This window comes from Arachis hypogaea, chromosome 9 (assembly GCF_003086295.3).
Source record: "Arachis hypogaea cultivar Tifrunner chromosome 9, arahy.Tifrunner.gnm2.J5K5, whole genome shotgun sequence".
Taxonomy (NCBI): Eukaryota; Viridiplantae; Streptophyta; class Magnoliopsida; order Fabales; family Fabaceae; genus Arachis; species Arachis hypogaea.
Genome location: NC_092044.1, coordinates 46,492,763 through 46,513,051, shown reverse-complemented (window position 1 = coordinate 46,513,051; position 20,289 = coordinate 46,492,763). Strand labels below are relative to the sequence as shown.

Here is a 20,289-nt window from a genome sequence, read left to right as displayed (position 1 = left end):
CAAGTGAGAAGGTAGAGGCTTCAAATTGGTTTTCGCTTCAAGTTGAGGTTCTTTCTCACCATGATCATGAAGCTCATCCTCATCGACTTTCTCTTGTTTATCCTCGTGTTTATCTTTCCCTTGAATAATAGGATAATACAACCTTTTATAGTATTCTCTTTGTATCTCTGCTACTACCTCATCAATGACATCACATCGGAGAATGGAGTGTTCTTCCGGTGGATGTCTCATGGCCTCTTCCAAGTTAAACTTGATGCTCTTGTCACCTACCTCAAAAGAGTATGTGCTGGTAAAGACATCCAACATTAACTTAGAGGTCTTCAAGAAAAATCTACCAGGCAAAATGGATGAAGAGCTTCCACTATCCATCGGAGGCATTTCAAGGATATAGAAATCAATCAGAAACATTAAATCCTTGATTGTCACAAGCACATCTTCCGCTATCCCTACTACAGTGATTACCCTTTTGTCAGTTAGAACAAATTTGGCGGCCGAGCTTTCAATGGAGCCAATTTTAACCTCGCAAATACAGATAGTGGCATGATACTTACACAAGCCCCAAAATGACACATGCAATCATAAAAGGCAACTCCACCAATCCAACAAGATACTAAACATGGTCCGGGGTCACTACACTTTTCCAGAATGGATTTCATCAATGATGAAATAGAACTACCCAAGGATAATGTTTCCAACTCACCAATCCTATCTTTGGGGGTGCACAAATCCTTTAAAAATGTAGTATACTTCGGAATTTGTTGAATGGCATCAAGAAGTGGAATGGTTACCTCAACCTTCTTGAAGACTCGAAGCATGTTTCGATCAAACTCCAGAGTTTTCTTAGCCTTTTTTACCATGGAAGGGAATGGAATAGGAATGGATTCATCCACTATGGCCTTTCTCTTGGGCTTCTTAAGGCTCACTTCTTCTTTCTCTTGGTTTGTGTCTCCTTCATTCTCCTCAGGTTGAGCTTCAACAACTGCTTCCTCCTCATAGATGTCTTCCATGGTCCTAGGAGGTATCTCTTCCAATGTAGTCCCCGACCATAGAGTAATGGCGTTCAGGCCGCCCTTTGGGTTAGGAAGGGGTTGGGATGGAAGGTTAGAAGAGCTTGAGGCTCGGTCAGTGTTGGTATTATTTGTAGGAGGTAGGGACAATCTTGAGAGAATCTCGATTATATTCGACAATTGGTTCCTAGTGTTCTCTCTTCATTTTGGCACACATTACAACCATTCCCCGAAAACGGCGCCAAAAACTTAATGTGAGAATTATCGTTGGTCTAGAATTTCTCAATAGAAAAGAACTTCGTTGTAAGCATAGTTTCAAACCAACTAATAACTCTCAACCAAATTTTGATATGGTTGTCACTAGTTCAAAAGTAATTGAGAGTATTAGTCTAGGATCGTTCTCAAGAGAATGGGCAAACATGTGCATCAAGATTGGTTAGAATTTTGGGGTTGGGAGTCATAAACAAGAATTTAAACTACTAAAGCTTAGCATGTAGGAAATTTAAAGTGTAAGAAACTAAATCAAAGCAATTAAAGTAAAGTATAAGCAAGTGCAATCTAACAAGATAACATATACATCTACTTCTACTCTAGAACTAAGTAAACAACTAAACTTGCTATAACAAGAATCAAGTAATTGGAATTTTTGGGTTTCAAATATGAATTATAAAAAGGACTCGTGGCTAACGCATAGGAATTGGGATCACCATCCTTGTCTAATAACCAAATATTGACAATTATGAGGAACCAAGCCCATTAAGTCTACTTCTACAAGTGAAGTATGTCAAATAGGCTTGATTAACTTCAACTCATAAGTCCCAATCTAACAACTAATTGGCTTAGTAGTAGATTAGTGTCAATGGGTATCAATTTGACTAACAAGGGTTCTCAAATCACCAATTCAGTTAGACCCAATGACTCAAGGTCACTCAATTCCCTTAGCCTAGGCCAAGAGTATAGAAAACTACTCCATAATCAAAAGAAATATTTCATCAAACACATGGTAGGCATTAACTAAAAACATATTTAAATTGCAAAATTAATTGAAAATTACAAGTACCCACTAACAATTATCATAGAAAACAACTCAAATAACACTATCAATCATAGAAAACATCAATGCACAAAGAGAAATTCAAAATCAACAACGTTCATAAAATGAGAAGAAAAGGGGAAATAAAGAGGAAATAAAATTCTAACATAAGATCCAAACGAAATTATAACAAGAGAATTAGGATTCATTAAATAAAACTAGAATCAACAAGACCCAATTCAGAAATTCAACAAAGGATAATCAAAACAAACTAAACCTAGAGAGAAGTGAGAGTTTCTATCTCTAGGAAAACAAGAACAAAAACTAGCTAAAATTATGTGTATGTTGTGTATGATTGATTCCCTCCTTCTCCCATCAATTCTTGGGTCTTTTCCCTTCAGAAATTGCCAGCCACGTTTTCCATTAAAGAGTCACGTGCTGGGCGTCACGCGTGTGCGTCGGCCACGCGTGCGCGTCAAATGAGTTCCACGAGCCACGTGTACGCGTCAAGCATATGTGCGCGTCAGTCACTGTTGTGCCAGGCCACGCGTACGTGTCAGTTACGCGTGCGCGTGGGCACGAACTTCTCCAAAGCTATATTCTTCATATTCCATCCTCTTTTGCATGCTTTCTTCCCATCTTCTAAGCCATTCCTCTCTTATAGATCCTGAATCTACTTAACAAACACATCACGGCATCGAATGGTAATGGAAGAGGATTAAAATTTATCATGTTTAAGGTTAAAGAAGCATGTTTTAAATTATGAAGCATAATTAGGAAGGAAACACAAAAACATGTAATTTATATGAATAAGTGTGAAAAATATTGATAAAACCAACCAAATTTTACACAAGATAAACACTAAAATTGGGGATTATAAAACCTAGCTTCTTTTGAGTCTTGGCCATGACCTTAAGAACTTTGTTTTTCAGTATTACCACCAGATACATAAAAGCCACAAACACTTAACTGGGTGAACCCTTTAGGATTGTGATTCAGCTTTGCTAGAATTCCCAGCCAGTGGTGTCCAGAGTTCTTAAGTACACTCTTTTACTTTGGATCACGACTTTAACTACTCAATCTCAGGCTTTTCACTTGACACCTTCACACCACAAGCATATAGTTAGGGAAGAAGCTCAATTGAACTGTTTATGCCAAGATTTTTCTTCTTTTAGGCCCTCCTAACCATTGATGCTCAAAGCCTTAGATCCTTGCTTTTGCCTTTTGGTTTAAAGAGCTATTGGCTATTTTTTTCTTTTTCTTTCTGTTTGTTTTTTTCTTCTTCTTTTTTTTCTTTTTTTCTTTTTCTTTCTTTTGCTGCTTTTTCTTGCTTTAAGAATCAATTTTTGGATTTTTGAGATCGCCAATAATATTTCACTTTTATCATCATTCTTTCAAGATCCAACATTCTTAACTCCAACATCAAATATGTACTGTTCATTCATGCATTCAGAAAATAAATGCAATGCCACCACATCAAATAATTGAACTACTCTTATTATATAACTCGAGTTCATGCATCTTCTCTTTTTCAAATAAAATTTTTCTTTTAAGCAAGGTGAGAGAGGCATGGAATATTTCATAGCTTTAAGACATACAATAAAGATGATCATGCACTAGAAACAGACAATAAAACAAAATACACGGAAAATAAAAAAATAACATAGGCAACAGGAGATTAAGGGAACGGGTCCACCCTAGTGACGTCGGCTGCTGCTTCCTCTTTGGAATCCAATTGAGCACTTGATGCCTTCTATGTCACGCCCTTCTCTCTGTTGTTCTTCCCTCATGGCTCTTTGATCTTCTTTTATTTCATGGAGGATGGTGGAATGCTCTTGATGTCACATCCTTAGTTGATCCATGTTAGAGCTCAATTCTCCTAAAGAAGTATGCAATTGGTCCCAGTAGCCTTGGGTTGGAAAAGGCATCCCTTGAGGCATCTCAGGGATTTCTTATTGAGGCATCTCCACATGCACTTGTTGAGGTGCATATGTAGGCTCTCTTGTTTCCTCCATCCTTCTTTTAGGGATGGGATTGTCTTCCTCAGTGGGAATGTCTCCTTTTATGACAATTCCAGCTGAATTGCATAGGTAACAGATAAGGTGGGGGAATGCCAACCTTGCTAAGGTGGAAGGCTTTTCAGCTTTCTTGTACAACTCTTGAGGTATTACCTCATGTACCTGCACCTCACCTCTAATCATGATGCAATGAACCATGATGGCTCTATCAATGGTCACTTCTGACCGATTGCTAGCAGGGATGATAGAACATTGGATGAATTCCAACCATCCTCTAACTACAGGCTTGAGGTTAAACCTTCTTAGTTGGATAGGCTTGTCTTGAGCATCCATCTTCCACTGAGCTCCTTCCACATAAATATCTGAAAGGACTTGGTCCAGCCTTTGATCAAAATTGACTCTCCTAGGGTAAGGATGTGGGTCTCTTTGCATTATTGGCAATTGGAGCGCCAATCTTACACTTTCCGAGCTAAAATGCAAGAGACACCCTCGGACCATAGTATGCCAATTTTGGGACTTGGGTTCACACTTGTATCATGTTTTTTTGTGACCCATGCATTGGCATAGACCTCTTGTACCATTAAGTTTCCAACTTCTGGGATAAGATTAGTTAGAATTTCCCAACCTCTCCTCTGGATTTCTTGTCGGATCTCTGGGTACTCATTCTTTTTTAGCCTAAAGGGGACTTCAGGAATCACCCTTATCTTTGCCACTACTTCATAGAAGTGGTCTTGATGAGCTTTGGTGATGAATGGAAAGCAATAGCTTTCCCTTTCCTCTTTTTAGAGGATTCTCCAACTTTGGGTGCCATAAGTGTGAATGGAAAGCAAAAAGCAAGACTTTTCCAACACCAAACTTAAAAGTGTTGCTCTTCTGATGAGCAGATAATTTATACGCTTTTTGGCATTATTTTTATATAGTTTTTAGTATGATTTAGTTAGTTTTTAGTATATTTTTATTGGTTTTTAAGCAAAATTCACATTTCTGGACTTTACTATGAGTTTGTGTGTTTTTCTGTAATTTCAGATATTTTTTGGCTGAAATTGAGGGACCTGAGCAAAAATCTGATTTAGAGGCTGACAAAGGACTACAAATGCTGTTGGATTCTGACCTCCCTGCACTCGAAATGGGATTTTTGGAGCTAAAGGAGTCCAAATGGCACGCTCACAATTGCGTTGGAAAGTCGACATCCAGGGCATTCCAGAAATATATAATAGCCCATACTTTGCCCGAGTTTAGACGATGCAAACTGGCGTTTAACACCAGATTTCTGCCCTATTCTGGCGTTAAACGCCAGAAACAAGTTGCAAAGCAGAGTCAAACGCCAGAAACAAGTTACAAACTAGCATTCAACTCCAAGGAAGACCTCTACACGTGAAAGCTTTAATGCTCAGCCCAAGCACACACCAAGTGGGCCCGGAAGTGGATTTCTGCATCATTTACTCATTTCTATACCCCTAGTAACTAGTCTAGTATAAATAGGACTTTTTACTATTGTATTTCCATCTTTGGATTATCTTTTGATCCTTTGATCATGTTTTGGGGGCTGGCCTCAGGGCCATGCCTGGACCTTGTTCTTATGTATTTTCAACGGTGGAGTTTCTACACACCATAGATTAAGGGTGTGGAGCTCTGCTGTTCCTCGAGTATTAATGCAATTACTACTATTTTCTATTCAATTCATGCTTATTCTTATTCTAGGATATTCATTTGCACTTCAACGTGATGAATGTGATGATCCGTGACACTTATCACCATACTCACTTATGAACACATGCCTGACAAACACTTCTGTTCTACCTGTGAAAGCTAGAGTGTGTATCTCTTGGATTCCTGGTCCATGATGCATGGTTGCCTCTCCTGACAACAGAGCCTTCCATTCCATGAGATCAGAGTCTTCGTGGTATAAGCTAGAATCCATTGGTGGCATTCTTGAGATCCGAAAAGTCTAAACCTTGTTTGTGGTATTCCGAGTAGGATCTGGGATGGGATGACTGTGATGAGCTTCAAACTCGTGACTGTAGGGCATGGTGACAGACGCAAAAGGATAGTAAATCCTATTCCTACATGATCGAGAACCAACAGCTGATTAACCATGCGGGAAACCGTAGAGGACCTTTTTCACTGAGAGGATGGGAAGTAGCCATTGACAACGGTGACGCCCTACATACAGCTTGCCATATAAAGGAGTATGAAGGATTGGATGAAGGCAGTAGGAAACCAGAGATTCAAGAGGGATAAAGCATCTTCATGCACTTATCTGAAATTCCCACCAATGATTTACATAAGTATTTCTATCTTTATTTTCTATTTATTTATCTTTTAATTATTAAAACTCCTTAACCATTTGAATCTGCCTGACTGAGATTTACAAGGTGACCATAGCTTGCTTCAAGCCGACAATCTCCGTGGGATTGACCCTTACTCACGTAAGGTTTATTACTTGGACGACCCAGTGCACTTGTTGGTTAGTTGTGCGAAGTTGTGAAAAAGAGTGATATTACAATTGTGCATACCAAGTTGTTGATACCATTGAGATCACAATTTCGTGCACCATCGTCCTTGAGCAAAATAAGAACCAAAGGGAAGAAAGGAGTAGAAGAAGAATAGAATAGAGAAGATGGAGGGAGAGAGTATTTCGGCCAAGTGAGGGCTTTAGTATATGAGGTGTGTGTATGAAGGGTTAAAAGAAAATGTATTTATAGGGGTGGGATAGGGTGTAAATTTTGAATTTGAAGTGGGTAGGGGTTGGTGGGAGTTATGATGATTTTGGAAAGAGATATGGATGTAATTGGTTGAGGGTTTATGGGGAAGAGTGTGTGGGGAAGAGTGAAAGTAAGAGAGAGAAGAAGGTGGGATAAGTGGAGAATCTGTGGGACCCACTAGTCTTAGGAGGCTAGGGAATTCGAATTTCATGCCCCTTGTGGGCGTTGAACGCCCAGCTCCTACTCGTGGCTGGTGTTCAATGCCAGTTATGTGCTCCTCTTAGGGCGTTGAATGCCCATAGTCTCTGCCTCCTGGCTGGCGTTCAACGCCAGCTTCATGCTTCTTGTCTATTTTCCATTGTATTTCATTGTCTGTTTCCTATTTCTAAGTGCATGATCATCCTTTGTTTTGTCTCAAGCTATGAAATAGTCCATGCATCTCTCACTATACTTAAAAGAAAAATTTTATATGATAAAGAGAAGTAAGATGCATGAACTCGAGTTATATAATAAGAATAGTCCAATTATTTGATGTGGTAGCTTTACTTTTACTTTTTGAATGCATAAATCAACAGTGCATATTTGATGTTGGAGTAAATTTTATTGGCTCTTGAAAGAATGATGAAAAATAAAAAGTATTATTGGTTTTTTGAAAACTCCAAATATTGATTCTTGAAGCAAGAAAAGGTAGCAAAAAAAAAGAAAAAAAAAAAGAAAGAAGCGAAAAAATGCGAAAAAATAGAAAAAGAAAGAAAAAGAAAAAGCCAATAGCCCTTTAAACCAAAAGACAAGAGCAAGGATCCAAGGCTTTGAGTATCAAAGGTTAGGAGGGCTTAAAAGAGACAACATCTTAGCCTAAAAAGTTCAAATGAGCTCCTTCCCCTAACTAAATGCTTGTGGTGTGAAGGTGTCAAGTGAAAAGTTCGAGACTGAGTAGTTAAAGTCGTGATCCCAAAAGCAAAAGAATATGCCTAAGAACTCTGGACACCACTATTTAGGGATTCTAGCAAAGCTGAATCACAATTCAATTGGGTTCACCCAGTCAAGTGTCTGTGAAATTTACGTATCCGGTGGTAATACGAGAAAACAAAATGCTTAGGATTACGGTCAGGCACTAAAAGAAGCTGTGTTTAAGAATAAAAAAGAACTAAACTAAAAGAGTCAAAAATATCATCTGGATTCTGAATTCCTAAAGACACCAACACTTCTGAGCTTCAAAGGATAGTGAAATGTCAAAACTATTTAGAAGTAAATGGTTACTATCCCCGCTCATCAATTGGAACTCAGCTTCATTGAAAAACTCTGAGATCCATTGTATCCTTCTCTTCTTTCAGATCATACCTGGTTTTGGTTGCTTAGGGACAAGCAACAGTTTAAGTTTGGTGTTTTGAAGAGCGGATATTTTATATGCTTTTTGGCATCATTTTTATATTGTTTTAATTATGTTTTGTTTAAGTTTTATTATGTTTTCATAGGTTTTAGTGCAAAATTTATATTTTTGGATTCTACTTTGAGTTGTTGTGTTTTATGGTTATTTTAGGTAAATTCTGGCTGAAATTGAGGAGATTTGACAAAGTCTAATTCAGAGGCAAGGAAAGGGTAGCAAATGCTGTTAGAATCTGACTTCCATGCATGCAAACAAGCATATATGGAGCTATAATGGTCTATACTTTTCTTCAAAGGAACATGCCCATATTGGGCGTTGAATGCAAAGGAGCTATCCCCTGGCTGGCGTTCAACGCCCCAAGGAGACAAGCCAGTGTTGAATGCCCAAGAACCACCCGCTTTAGGGCGTTCAATGCCCACCAAGAAGCAAGCCAGTGCCAATCACACCCTAATGGGCGTTCAACGCCCATTCCTCAAAGTTGGACGCCAAGCTCAGCCCAAGTACTAAACCAAAGTGGGCCCAAGGATGGATTTTCCCACCTCTAGTCTAGTTTGTCATACTTTTTGTACTTCTTCGTTATTAGATTAGTATTTAAAGGAGAAGATCACCCATGTTTAGGATCTTCAGCCTCATCTTTACCTTTTTCATGTTTTACATTACTTTCTGTAAAGTATGAGCAACTAAACCTCCTAAGTTAGGAATAGGAGCTCTGCTGATTTTCATGGATTAATAATATTACTGTTTCTATTTCAATACATGTTTGACTCCATTCTCTTGTGCATTTTCATTCTTCATCTAATGAATTGAGGATGACCCGTGACAATCATCCTTTTCTACATGGGTTCTGTGTGAGTCCTGACCCGGATAGTATTGAACCACAGCTAGAGAGTGCACTACAGATTCCAAGAGCATGCCTGGGTGACTTTGGTTACATGACATATAATTTCATTGACCGTGGGTTATTGAGGTTTCTATGGCGTTAAGGCTAGAGTCAGAAAAATAGTGTACCCTGATCCGGAAGATCCGACCTTTTCTGTAGCGTTTTGAGTAGGATCGCGAAAGGGGGTATATTGCTTAGGTCTTCACCTTCGGCTATGGTAGGAAACCATGAGTTAACTTGATGAGGATGCTACATGAGTTGCTCGGATATGGTGGACTGCTATGGCTTATAAGAGACTAACTTGATGAGGATGCTACATGAGTTAGTCAATTATGGCTGCCATTGAATAAGTCATTCGTTGTTGAAGTAGACAGTAAGAAAAGTTAATCCGGAAAGACTTAATGAAATATCCATCATTGCTTTCAAACAAACAACCATCTTTTCTTAATCTGGTATTTCGTTCTTTACTATTTCATTTATGCTTTCAAACAAACAACCATCTTTTCTTAATCGCCAAACTAATATCTACAGGATAGCCATTTCTTGCTCAATCTGACAATCTCCATGGGATTCGACCCTCACTCACCTGAGGTATTACTTGGACGACCTGGTGCACTTGCCGGTTCAGTTGTGCAGAGTTCAATTTCGCACACCATTATTCATCATCACAAGGATTTGGGAAATTATTCTAATCTGAATTGAGTTCTATTATCACCTTTACCAAAGTTGGTTATTGAATTAAGTTTGGAAACTTTTTCTCATACTTCTTTAAGTTTTAAAACTATTTTTAAAAAGTGACATAAAATAAACTGGGTTTAGTTCTTAAGAATTATGTAGTTTTGAATCAGTAAACGTGCCTCACCTCTTATCATAATCAATTAATCAAGGAATTGATGGTTTGTTGAGTTAAGAGAAATTAAACTACCAAGGAATTGGGATTTGATTAACTATGATTTGCCATGGATACTTCTTTGCATATCAAAGTAGATAGCCAAAAGCATTTTTTCTGAAGTCTAAACATCTTCAAAACCTTAACGTTTTTATTCATATTACTTTTTCAACCATTTACAAACTACTTTCATTTAATTCTATATTTTTGATACTAAATACCTCTAAAACCTAATTTTTAATCTAACTAGATTAATTAATTAACTATTGCTTGTTTAGTCTATTAATCTTCGTGGGAACGATAACCCACTCACCGTGGTATTACTTTATACGATTCGGTGCACTTGCCGAGTTAAAAATTCTTCCATCAAGTTTTTTGCACTGTTGTCAGAGATTAACAAATATTAACAACAAACAAGTTAATTGATTACCTAGATTAGATATTTTTTCTTTCATTTATCACATCACTCGAAATTCCATTCACTCTGACATAGGGAATTCAAATTTTTCTTATTGTCTGTGTATTTATGCAGGGTAATAAGGATAAAAATCCTCTCCACTTTGATCCAAAGAGAAAGAACACTATTCCAAATAAGAAGAAATATAGAGATAAAAGAGAAAAGGTTGAAGTAGTGGAAGAAGTAGACGAGTCTGAAGAGTTAGGCATAATGGCAGACAACAACAACAATCCTAATAACAACAATGCCAATACTATAAGGACTCTTGGGTCTTTCACTCACCCCACTCTTGGAAATTGTAGAAGCCGCATAGTAGCACTTGATGTGGAGGCCAATAAACTTTGAATTGAAGCCCCAATTCATCTCCCTGGTACAGCAAAGTCAATTCAGTGGGAGCCCTCAAGAAGATCCGAATATGCACATCTCCATATTTCTATAGATTTGTGACAAGCCAAAACCAATATAATCTCTGCCGAAGCTTATTGATTGAGGCTATTCTCATTTTCTGTTGGGGATCGAGCCAAGCAGTGGCTCCAAACCCAGCTGCTGGAAAGTATATCAATATGAAATAATTTGGTCAATAAATTCCAAACCAAATTTTTTTCCAACACAAAAGTTGGCAAAGATGAGACATGATATCCACACTTTCACACAAAAAGATGGAGAATTCCTCTATGAAATATGGAAGAGATACAAGAAAATGTTAAGAAAGTACCTCCTGATATGTTCTCTGACACTATACAACTCCAAATGTTTTATGATAGAATTACTCATTCTTCTAGGAATTCATTAGACTCCTCAGTTGGAGGATCCCTACACATGAAGACAACTGAAGAAGCCTTGGAATTAATTGAGATAGTGGCCAATAATCCATACTTATATTCCTCCAAAAGAATAATGAAGAGAGGAGTGATGGAATTAGACACACTGGATACTATTTTGGTATAGAAGAAGGTTATGTCCTAGCAAATCAGTGTACTCACTAACACAATGTTTGGTTCAAAAGAATACAAGGGAAAAGAAAATATAGAGAAAGAAAATGGGTGAAAAATCAAAATTTTCACTGTTTGGATGACCATAGAAAATTAAGAGGAAAGGAAAAAGTGGTGTAGGGTCCATCCAAAACTTTTCTCTTCCATCACGAGATGAAAACTGATGGAGAAAGAGGAAATAATGGTACAATCATAGATTTTTTCTTTACTTAACAAAGAAAGAAAAATTTCCCATTTTACTTTTGTTCAAATCTGAAAATCCTTCTCTTGTCTTCTTCCCAGTTTTCCCGTTGTTGTCACTAATGCCACCGAAACTTCATCCTCATCGTTCACAATATCACCGCGGCATTATCATCATCGTCCTCATAGGTCTATTACAACTTCATGTCTTCATCCTCAATACAAAGGTGAGTCTTTTTTCTGTCGTTTTCATCATTTCTCCCAAATTAAGTGAAAAAATATCACTGCACATAGTTTGCCAATTTTTTTCAAACTGACAAATTGTTGTGATTTTGTATTCTATAGATGATTCTTATCTTTGTAGTGAAAAAATAACCAATTTTTCCTTCCTCGCATTCAAATGAGTGTTGTATTCTAGTCCAAAAATTCAACCATCTTTCAGTTTATGTTTCACCATACTTGGTCATGTTTGATTGGAAAAGGAGGAATTTTTAACTCAATAGCTCCTTGGTTTTATTAGCTTATGTGGAAGAAGAGAATTTGAGATTACTTATCATATTATTTTAGTGGTGTAAGGTTATGTTTTTTAGTTTGAATTCTTTATACGTGCTGCACATTGTATGATATGCAGGAGAACACAATTTTATTGGCACTATAATTTTCTGAACTTTATCACTGTAGTTATTACTGAAATTGATAATGATGTAATATTAAAATTGGTTTAATTTGGTTCAAAACTGGACTTAATCAAAAAAATTGGTTTATAATAAATTTGTTTCTATTAAAAAAACTATAATTTTAATAAAACTGGTTAAAATGGTTTTTTAGCACCCCTAGTTATCATATAATTTTAGTTGTATAAGATTATGTCTTTGAGCTGGAATTCTTCAAGGTTTGAATTTGAGTTCAAAAACCCTTTAATTTTACTAGCTTATGTGGAAGAGGGAATTTGAGACTAGTTTTCATATAATTTTACTTTTATATGGATATGCTTTTTAATTTTAATTATTCATGGTTTAAATTTGAGTTTTAAAATGCTTTAACTATATTAGCTTATGTGAAATAAGGAAGTTTGAGACTAGTTACCATTTAATTTTAGTTGTATAAGATTATAGTAGATTCTTTGACTAGTGCCTTAGACTATGGTGGATCAAGGTTCTACATTTCAGTGATACATATGTCTTATGCTTAATTCTAAATTAGAATATTCAACTAGTTACTATTAATCTAGATTACATATTTATTTGCCGTCATCCAGCAATAAATTTCTTGTTGCTTGCATAGTTTGTTGATTTGCTAATTATTTAATGTTAAATCAACGGGATTATTTAGTGCAAATTGCATATGTTCATGCCATTATGGAAAACGTGGACTTTAGAATGTTGAAGTATTTTGAATATTATAGAAATAAAGATAGTTCTAATTAATTTAGAATCATGGTTTAGCTATTATGAAATTTTGATTCAAGTTCAAATGTTATTTTCATAAGAATTTATCTTATAAGAGTTTCTGTTGGTATTTACATAATAACTATGAATATCATTATTATACTTTGCAGGTGATTGATGCAGCAAATGAGGTGATCAACAATATAGATAGGGAAAAATTAGCCAACTTTTTTGCACTGAAAAATGATATAGAAGATGATGAAGCTGGGGTAATAAATTCTATCAGTTAACACACCCTATTTTGTAGAAAATGTGCGATTGATGACAAAATGCATAGTTGTTATTGGTTTATGAATCTATTCATGAAGACATCCACGAACCTTCAACATACATTACTGGTGATTTAACTACAAATTATGTTAATTTAAAACTTGGATAAAAAATATTGTTACCATTTTGTTTTATGTTGATGGTATATATTAGATATTGCTCGATTGTTTGTCATTCATGTCCCCTATATGCTGAGAAATGAACTTTCTACTATCACAAGTCACAGAGTGATCGAAGGAAAAAGTGAAATACTGTATTTGTTCTATATCATGGATGTTATGAAATTTATTTTCCTTTAACAAATAAATTATTTAATGTATCATGTGATTTACAGTTTATGTTTATTGTTTATAACACCAAGCTTAGAACTTAAGTTTGGAATTTAGGAATTGGAGATAAATGCCCCCCACAAAAGGTATTTTATATTGCATAAGGTGAAATCATAGTTTTATGTAAAACTTTAGTTTTAGTTTTTTTTCAAGAAATAAATTTTTATATTGTAACAAAAGTTGCAACTTTCTGGTTACTTTTATTATTGATATGTCCACCGTAAATATTATATTATTGAAAGAAGGGAGTTTGAGACTAGTTATCATATCATTTTACTTGTATAAGGTTATGTTTTTAAATTTGAATCCTTAATAGTTCAAATTTGAGTTGCAAAATTCTTTAATGTACTCGCTTATATGAAAAATGTGAGTGAAATTTAGCTTATTACACAAGATGAAAGCTTTTTTATCTTTGGTTATTGTTTATGATACTGAGCTTTAGAATTGACTTTGGCATTTAAGAGATGAGATAAGTTTCTCAGAACAAGGTATTTTTATATTGCGTAAGGTGAAACCATAGTTTTATATAAAACTTTAGTTTGGTTTTTTTCCAACAAATGAATTGTTATAATGTAACAGAAAATGTAACTTTCTAGTTATTTTTATTATTAATATGTCCACCATAAACATTATATTTCATAGATGGATGACAAAAATATTGAAGATATGAATGTTGAAGATACTACAAATGTCACACATGACTCAGAATTTCAAGTAAATCAAATCACTTCTATTAACCTATATCATCCTGAACGTATCAGTGAAGAATTAGAAAAGAGATAACATATCTGTGTCACATCTCTTTTATTTGTTACAGTGCATGCATTATATCTTTTGGAATTATTATCATAACATAGACCTTGGCAAATTAATGACGACAACTTGGAAAGAGAAATTAGGCATACTCAGTTAATGGCATGGTTACTAAAGTCTGAATAATGCCGAGATGTCATACATATAGGCCTTGAAGCATTTAGGCAATTGTGTGAAAAGTTAAGAGGAACTGGTAGAGTAAAGGATTCAATTTGCTCTACGATTGAAGGGCAAGTTGCTAAATTTCTACATATTATAGGCATAATGTGAAAACTAGAACCATGTGTTTCTTTTTCCATCGTTTAGGGGACACAATTAGTCATTACTTTCACAATGTTCTACATACTATTCTATTGTTAGAGGGAGACTTTTTCAAGCAACCATCTGGTAAGGATGTTCCTTATGAAATTCTTAATAATAGTCAATTCTATCCGTATTTTAAGGTAATAACTCTTTTAATTTACTTAGTGACAAATTATTGTCAATGAAATAATTATAAAACTATTATGTTAATATGTCAATATACTTTTCAAAAGAGGACTGCATTGGAGTCATAAATAAAACTCATAGTAGTGTGAAGGTACTAAGGGTGGAATCCTCGCGTTTTTGCGAAAGAAAAGATCACCCGACACAACATGTTGTAGCTACCTATGGATTTGATTTGAAATTCACTTATATGTTGTCTGGTTGGGAAGGAACTGCCTCTGACTCAAGAATTTTGAAAGATGCTTTAAGTAGGGAATAGTCACTTCAAATTCTCAAAGGTCTATGATAGTGTAATTTATAAAATCATCCTCAAAAAGTTAAATTCATAGTCATAGTATGTTATGCTTTAATTTTTGTATGCAACTGTTGTAGCAAAACTTTATCTAGGCGATGCTGGAGTTATGCTAAAGCCTGTGATACTTACACTATATAGAGGTGTTTGGTATCACTTGAAAGAGTATTCAGTATGTGAGCCACAAAATCTTAAAGAACTATTCAACCACTGACATTCTTCATTAAAAAATGTCATTGAAAGATATTTCGGAGTTCTAACGAAAATATTCCCAATTATAGCTGGTGACACTGAACCTTATTATTCAATTGAAAGTATGAGAGACATTTTTTTTTGCATGTTATATATTGCATAACTTTTTATGAGTTTCGATGTTGATCAGTCTATAATTAATCCGATTGACCGAAAATTGCTACAAGAATGTAACATAGATAGATTACAATCAAAACAACAACGTGATGAGGAATATAGGCATGCAGCATTATTACGAGATAACATTGCAGTTGAAATGTGTAATGTGTATAAAAAATTATGAGTGATTATATGTTTCATATATGTGTTTGTGTGTGTGTGTGTGTAGTTTATCGTCGGGATTATTTAATTGGATTTTATAAGAAAATGTTACAGGTTAAATAATGCCAAATAAAGGAATTAAAACAAGAGAAGCTAATCAACCTTCTAAAGACAACTTAAGATGGTCTAATGATATGGATGAAGTTATTTTGAATGCATTAGCAGTAGAAGCATTAAAAGGTAATAAACACGATGGCTTGTGGATAACTGAAGCATATGCCAATGTTGTGAAGACTTTGAGCATAGTAATGGGTCTGCATATAACAAAGAACCACATCAAGAATAGAATGAAGATGTTGAAAGATCATTTTTCTATGGCATATGACTTATTTCATCACTTAAGTGGATTTGCATATAATCCTCTTACTAGAAAGTTTGAAGCTAAAGAAGAAGTATGGCAAGACTTTATTAAGGTAAATTAAAATTTGCTTTTATTACTTATACTATTGATGAAGTTAGTCATAACATAATTTCATTTCTTTATATAGGAGAAATCACATGCAGAAAAATGGAAAAAATGCAAATTAAGCATTATGATACTTTGAAGGAGTTTTTCGAAGCTGATAGAGCTACTGGTAAAGGGGCTACTACTTCACGAGAAAGGATTCAATAACTTGATAGAAATCCCATTGACTTGAATGACTCATTTGAAAATATTTGATTTTCTGACATAGATGTTAACATGGGACTTGATACCCCTATATTTTCTGTTAATTTAGATTCACCAAGTGCTCCTCAGAGTTATCCAAATCAATTAGGAGGGACTTCAACTTCAAGAGATACAAAGCGTAAGGCTCCTATGAATATTTTTTGGAGGCACAGTATGAAAAAGTTACGTTGGGAATTACTACTATGGCCGATGATGTAAAAGAGGATAATTATCTTTCTATCAAGCTACACGACGTGGCTGAGCAACAAGTTGCCATGGCTCAGTGGCAGGTTTAATCAGCTGAGAGACAAGTCTCTGTGGCTGAGAGGCATATTTTGGTTGCCGAAAAACAAGTCTCATTAATTAAAAGACAAGTTGTAATTGTTGAAAAATGGGTTAACTATCATGCAACAAAATAGGCCTCACCTTTACAACGCATCATATGTATGGGATATGTTGACTGAATTGGATTTGGTAGGTTCATATCGGATGTAATGTTATCAATTTTCACGTCGGATGCAATGTTATCAATTTTTATGTGAAAATGAGCAGAAAAAGCGCCAACTTTTTGGTATACCACTTGAAATGTGACTAGATGCTCTTTCTCATTTCATGATTGCTGCTGGTGTTCGCTTAAGAGATATAGTACTTCTAGAAAATATTTACCATAACAGGTATAATTTTTTATACGCACTTAATTTCTGGTTAATTTGAGGTTATAGTTTTTAACAATTGATTGTGTATTTTTTATTGTTGTAAAGTATGAGTATATGTCCATGTATTTGAATAAGATATCATTTTTTGTTTTATTTATGTTAACACATGGTTACAAATCACTTTTTGTTGATACTTTGAGGGTAATTGTTTGTTTGATCGAAAAATGTTGAAAAAATAATTTATTATTATCAACTCTGTGTTAATTTATATTTATTGTATATGCTTATGCAGGAATCATAATAGATGAAAATGTTTGGAAACAACGAGTATACTACTTAGTACAAGCAGAAATGGATCAGGTGTTAATATTTTTAACTAGGAAAAATTTTCTTTTTTTGAAGTAGATGTGTTTAGATGGCTTTAGCTACGTAGAATCGATTTTTTGGAAGTAGGTGTATGCTGATGACTCTAACTATGAAGAACTAACCTTTTTGAAAGTTTTGTATGGTGATAAAATATTATTCTCCTGGAGTCCCAATCATTGATACACGTTTGGTGTTTTGTATATGGTTTTCCGACGCATGTAGTAAAAAAGAAATGCTAACCACTTTTGATATTAATATTTTATTTTTTAAAGACGATTTAGTGACACTTTTTCTTAAATATAATTAAAGAAATTAATGATGTTACCTATGAGTAATTTTTATTATTTATTTATAAAATTATTTATTTGTATATATTAAAGAAACAGAGATACTTTTCATTTATGATATTTAAAAGACAATAGAGAAGGATAATTGAAAAAAATATTATTTGTTAATAAAGATAATATGTTGAAATCTTGAAAACTAATTTGGATGACTTTTTTCTATTGGGAAAATGATTTAAATGCATTAATAAATTATAATTTGTATATAATTTTGGTAAGGGTATTAATGTAATTTTACTCTATTATAATTTTCTCTCTTCTTACTTTTCCTTCGATCGAAACAAAAGAAATTTTTTCCTCTATTTTCTTTCAATTTATTTTCTCTTCATCCAAACAACACATAAAAAATTTATTTTTTCTTCTATTTTCTTTCCTCTCATTTTCCATATTATATCTAAACAATGTGTAAACAATTAGGGCACATACAAGTTTCAGTAGTGAGAACACAAAGCATCACCTGTGACATCAGTGGAGGAGCCCATCAAAGTGAAGGTTGTGAGCTACTCACTATGACCAACCCTCTGTTGAACAAGTGAACTCCATGAAAGATTTCTCTAGGCCACCACACAATGACCCATTCTCCAAAATTTACAACTCTGGATGGAGGAACTACCCTAACTTTGGAAATTCTTCCAAAATTTGCCCACCGAAGCAGTTACCATGGGGCTCGTCAATGGCCTCAAGAAAGGTCCATTCTCATAATCCATATCAAAATAACACCACACCTCACTTTATGAGCTACAAAAATGGGTAAAAAAAATTATATTAATTTGGAGAAAATCACATAGTTGAGGAAGCCTACATCAGGGTCAAGCACCCAATATCAACCTCGGGAAAAGAAAAGGAATCAAAGAAGTAAAAAGAATACAACTTGGACAAGTTTCAAAAATACCATTCCTGTACTCTGTTGCAAGTATCCCTGGTCGACGTTTTCAAAGAGATACGCCATATTGGAAAATACCACCCCCACAGGCCAATTTGGAGCAAGAAGGGCAGAAGTCGGGTAGAATATAGTGAATATTACAAAATTTACGTCCATTCCACCAATGATTGCTACAATTTAAAGAATGTGATTGAAAAGTTGGCCCGACAAGGGTGCTTGGATAGATACCTTGCTGGGAAGTCAAGCGAAACCAACAAGAGGAAAAGAGATGAAGAGGACAAAGGAAGACGGGAAAACCACAAAGGACCCCTAAAAGACATATCCGAACTATCGCTGGTGGTTTTGGAGGGGGAGGAACAACCAAGTACTCTCGCAAACAACACTTGAAGGAAGTCTATCAGGTCAGCCAATCTGGGGAAGTCGGGGAAACACTCGATCTACCCACGCTAACTTTCACTAAAGAGGATGCTTAATGTATAGTACTTGGGCATGATAATCCAATCGTAATAACAATTATTTTAGCCATTGCAAACCTTCATAGAACTCTAGTAGATATAGGAAGCTTAGCTGACATTTTGTTCAAACTGGCATTTGACAAGCTAAGCCTGGAAGAAAAATCCAAATTCATATTTTTTTCTTATAAAAATCTTAAAAGTTTTCTAAACTGTATGAATGACCAACTTGTTCTAAGCATAGGTTCATTAAGTCTATGCTAAACTAACTTAATTTTTTATACTTTACTAAACCTTAAAAATAAATCATTCTTGGTCTTCGGCCCAAGTATAATTAATCACGGCCTTCGACCCAAGCATAACTAATCAGCCCTCAATCCACCACAATCTAACCAACCAGTTGGTACGGTATTTACAACCACAAACTAACCGGCAAGTGCACCAGGTCGTACCAAGTAATACCTCAGGTGAGTGAGGGTCGATCCCACGAGGATTGATGGACTAAGAAACAATGGTTGATTAAATTACTTAGTTAGACAAACAGAAAAGAGTGTTTGGGTCTCAATTGCATTAAACAGTAAATTCAGAATATCAGAAGAAAGGCAATAAATAAGTTGAGAATAATATATAGAGAAACAGTTAAAGCTTTAGAGTTATCTATTTTCCTGATTGACTTCTCTTACTAACTATTTTAATCATGCAAGATTTAATTCATGACAAACTATATATGACTAAACCCTAATTCCTTAGACCTTTTTAGTCTCCTCTAAAATTTATCAACCGCCAATTCCTTGGTCAATTAATTCTAATTAGAGGGTGAAGTTCAATTCTAGTTATATGCCACAGAAATCCTAATTACCCAAATATAAGAGGATTATATGTCACGTATCCAATTAAATCTAGATAATTAGAAATTTAGGAGAATATGTTGTTGTTCAAGTAAAGAGCTTTTCTAAGTTATACAAGAACTCAATTAGAAAGAGGGTCATACTTCCGTTCTACCCAATTTCATAAAATAAAGAATGAAAACAATTATTGAAATATAAATCAGTACATAAATTAAAATAGAAAAAAAACAAGGAATAGAACCAATTCATACAATAGACGGAGCTCTTAACCTTAACAGTGGAGGTTTAGTTGCTCATGGAAAAGAGTGAAAACTAGGATTCTGGTAAACTGC

At 34.9% G+C, this 20,289-nt stretch overlaps 1 non-coding gene across 1 annotated transcript; it reads right to left on the bottom strand.

Moving 5' to 3' along the window:
* Window positions 1-10,998: 10,998 nt before the first annotated feature.
* Window positions 10,999-11,104, bottom strand: LOC112713710 (small nucleolar RNA R71). Its single transcript, XR_003158680.1, has one exon. It is a non-coding gene; the product is annotated as a small nucleolar RNA R71 (small nucleolar RNA).
* Between the last annotated feature and the right edge of the window lie 9,185 nt (window positions 11,105-20,289).